This window comes from Eriocheir sinensis, chromosome 53, assembly GCF_024679095.1.
Source record: "Eriocheir sinensis breed Jianghai 21 chromosome 53, ASM2467909v1, whole genome shotgun sequence".
NCBI lineage: Eukaryota > Metazoa > Arthropoda > Malacostraca > Decapoda > Varunidae > Eriocheir > Eriocheir sinensis.
The window spans coordinates 11,533,162-11,537,253 of record NC_066561.1 but is presented as its reverse complement, the minus strand read 5'-3'; the positions used below and the strand labels follow the sequence as shown (position 1 = coordinate 11,537,253).

General features: G+C 47.0%; 1 long non-coding RNA gene across 5 annotated transcripts; it reads left to right on the top strand.

Moving 5' to 3' along the window:
- Window positions 1-686: 686 nt before the first annotated feature.
- On the top strand, window positions 687-3,241 carry LOC126983376 (uncharacterized). Of its 5 annotated transcripts, none has more exons than XR_007735828.1 (3): window positions 692-838; window positions 901-1,160; window positions 1,226-3,241. It is a non-coding gene; the product is annotated as an uncharacterized LOC126983376 (long non-coding RNA). The 5 variants fall into 5 exon arrangements; XR_007735826.1 differs by having other exon boundaries at window positions 901-1,361; window positions 1,427-3,241; XR_007735825.1 differs by having other exon boundaries at window positions 901-1,420; window positions 1,486-3,241.
- The last annotated feature ends 851 nt before the right edge of the window (window positions 3,242-4,092 follow it).

Sequence of the window (4,092 nt, the reverse complement as noted above, 5' to 3'; positions counted from 1 at the left end):
TTAAATAAATAAATTCATAGATGGAGAGCAAGGATGAAAGAAAGGGAGAAATAGAATGAAATAGAGAAGATAAAAATAAAGAGACGGACGACTAAAGAGATGTGGGCCCCGATGCGAATGTTAGGAAACTCTAGCGAGCCGTCTTCGTGAGCGTCACCACTCTCACTGGTGTTTTCTCTCGGCAGGTGTGTGGGTGCAATGTACACCTGAATGGTGTTAATTGGTGAGCAGATTCCTACCAAGTAAAATCAATCCATCAATCAATCAGAGAAGGAAAATATAATAAAAAAAAAAATTGGAATGAGAAAGAAAAGGGAAACGGATGCTGCGTCGCGAGCCGTCGCGAGGATTCTTTTGGATGCTTGTGCGCGTTTCCCAGGCCCGTCGGTCTTCCATCCCTGAACCGATAAACGCGGTGACCGGCGCCTTCACAGTAATTATGATTAATTTTATAATCCAGTCTGGTAGTTTTAAGAAGCGAGTTCTTGCATCCTCGCCTCGGCGGGGGTGTGGAGCGCCAGCGAGCCCAAGGTCTCCCTGGCGAGCATGGCAGGAATGGAGGGCTCCAGGCAGGGCTCCTCGGCGTCCCTCCGGGCCCCGACGGAGGTGCCGGAGATCTTCCGGCTACAAACCCGGGCAGGTGGAGCTCGTTAGCCGTGGTAGGCAATCTGCCTAGGAGAGCAAACTCCGAACAATAAACCCGGGCAGGAGGAGCTCGTTAGCCGTGGTAGGCAATCTGCCTAGGAGAGCAAACTCTATACAAACCCGGGCAGGTGGAGGTCGTTAGCCGTGGTAGGCAATTCACCTAGGAGAGCAAACTCTATACAAACCCGGGCAGGTGAGGCTCGTTAGCCGTGGAAGGCACCACTAGGAGAGCAAACTCTATACAAACCCGGGCAGGTGAGGCTCGTTAGCCGTGGAAGGCAATTCACCTAGGAGAGCAAACTCTAAACAAACCCGGGCAGGTGGAGGTCGTTAGCCGTGGTAGGCAATTCACCTAGGAGAGCAAACTCTAAACAAACCCGGGCAGGTGGAGGTCGTTAGCCGTGGTAGGCAATTCACCTAGGAGAGCAAACTCTAAACAAACCCGGGCAGGTGGAGGTCGTTAGCCGTGGTAGGCAATTCACCTAGGAGAGCAAACTCTAAACAAACCCGGGCAGGTGAAGGTCGTTAGCCGTGGTAGGCAATTCACCTAGGAGAGCAAACTCTAAACAAACCCGGGCAGGTGGAGGTCGTTAGCCGTGGTAGGCAATTCACCTAGGAGAGCAAACTCTAAACAAACCCGGGCAGGTGGAGGTCGTTAGCCGTGGTAGGCAATTCACCTAGGAGAGCAAACTCTAAACAAACCCGGGCAGGTGGAGGTCGTTAGCCGTGGTAGGCAATTCACCTAGGAGAGCAAACTCTAAACAAACCCGGGCAGGTGAAGGTCGTTAGCCGTGGGAGGCAATTCACCTAGGAGAGCAAACTCTAAACAAACCCGGGCAGGTGAGGCTCGTTAGCCGTGGGAGGCAATTCACCTAGGAGAGCAAACTCTAAACAAACCCGGGCAGGTGGAGGTCGTTAGCCGTGGTAGGCAATTCACCTAGGAGAGCAAACTCTAAACAAACCCGGGCAGGTGGAGCTCGTCAGCCGTGGGAGGCAATTCACCTAGGAGAGCAAACTCTAAACAAACCCGGGCAGGTGGAGGTCGTTAGCCGTGGTAGGCAATTCACCTAGGAGAGCAAACTCTATACAAACCCGGGCAGGTGGAGGTCGTTAGCCGTGGTAGGCAATTCACCTAGGAGAGCAAACTCTATACAAACCCGGGCAGGTGGAGGTCGTCAGCCGTGGGAGGCAATTCACCTAGGAGAGCAAACTCTAAACAAACCCGGGCAGGTGGAGGTCGTTAGCCGTGGGAGACAATTCACCTAGGAGAGCAAACTCCGAACAACAAACCCGGGCAGGTGGAGCTCGTCAGCCGTGGTAGGCAATACACCTAGGAGAGCAAACTCCGAACAACAAACCCGGGCAGGTGGAGCTCGTCAGCCGTGGTAGGCAATCTGCCTAGGAGAGCAAACTCCGAACAACAAACCCGGGCAGGTGGAGCTCGTCAGGCCTGGTAGGCAATCTGCCTAGGAGAGCAAACTCCGAACAACAAACCCGGGCAGGTGGAGCTCGTCAGCCGTGGTAGGCAATCTGCCTAGGAGAGCAAACTCCGAACAATAAACCCGGGCAGGTGGAGGTCGTCAGCCGTGGTAGGCAGTCTGCCTAGGAGAGCAAACTCTAAATAAACCCGGGCTTATGGTGCTCGTTATACTGTCGTAGACAATCCACGCCATGGGAACACCAAAGAAAAGGAAAATAAAAAAGAACACCAGAAAAATGGAAAATACAGAAACGAAACATCAAGAAAAGAAACAAAAAGATCATCCACCTTTAGGCCCTAACATCGCCAAAATTATGGGTGGGTCTCTTCTGGGAGGAAAGCGGCTCACCCAGACCAACGAACATCAACAAAAGGATGATATGAATAAATGAACATAAAAAAAACAAAGAAAAACACATCAAGGAAAGAAAAATATAACAAACATCATCCACCTTCCGGCCCTGACTAACATCACCAAAATTATGGGTGGGTCTCTTCTGGGGAGAAAGCGGCTCACCCAGACCAAAGAACATCAACAAGGGATGATATAGAAAAGAACACCCAAAAAATATGGAAAAAGAACAGAAAAAATATCGAAAAAGAAAAGCAACAGAAATAAATGAACAACATCAAGAAAAGAAAAATACAAAGAAACATCATCCACCTTTCGGCCCCAAACAACATCACCAAAATTATGGATGGGTCTCTTCTGGGAGGAAAGCGGCTCATCCAGACCAAGGAACATCAACAAAAGGATGATGGGAAAAAAAATAACAACAGAAAACATCAAAAAGAAGTAAAAAGAAAAAGAACAGGAAAACATCGAAAAAGAAAACAAAAGCAATAAAAAGAACGAAACAAACGACGTCAAGAAAATAAAATAAAACAAACATCATCCACCTTTCGGCCCTAACAACATCTCCAAAATTATGGGCGGGTCTCTTCTGGGAGGAAAGCGGCTCACCCAGACCAACGAACATCAACAAAAGGATGATAGGAAAAAAGAACACCAAAAAAGAACATCAAAAAAGAAAACCAACAGCAAGAAAACACAAAGGAAAAAAGAAAGAAAAAGAAAAAAAAAAGAAAACAAATAGAAAAAAAGAAAAGAAAGAAAGAAAAGGAAAAGAAAAAACAAAATAACAAAATAAAATAAAAATAAATAAACAAAATAATATAAACAAATAAATAAATAAATACACAATATAGTAAAGTTAACTAACTGACTCTAACTGCTTAGCTAACTATCAAACTATCTGTTTAACTAACCTACCTAACTAACGGTAATACAGCTGTTTGACTACCCATTAACAAACAAACTAACAAACCACTTAACGATCTAACATGGATAGTGAGGTAAGGTGGGATTAGACTTACAGGAGCTGCCTTGTATAGACTAACCGGCCTCTTGCAGACTCCTTACGTTCTTATGTTCTTTTACGTTTAAGAATATGGCCCTTAAACCCCACTCACACCTGTACTAATACCTGACTGGTTGGGTGACTCTTCTACCTCTGCCTGCCTCCCCTCCTGCTACTGTCTCCGCTATCAGCACACAATCTACGCTCCCCCATAAAACCCATACCTAACCTAACCTAACCTTCTGTATACCCCCTTCATACCTGTGCTAATACCTGGCTGGTTGGGTGACTCCTTCTACCTCTGCCTGCCTCCCCTCCTGTTACTCTCTCCGCTATAGGCACAAATCTTCCCTCCCCCATAAAACCCACACCTAACCTAACCTAACCTTTCTGTATACTCCCATTCACACCTGTACTAATACCTGGCTGGTTGGGTGACTTCTACATCTGTCTGCCTCCTCCTGTTACTGTCTCCGCTATCAGCACACAATCTTCCCTCAACCATAAAACCCACACCTAACCTAACCTAACCTTCCTAACCTAACCTTACTGTATATCCCTTCATACCTGTGCTAATACATGACTGGCTCACTTCCCTACATTCAA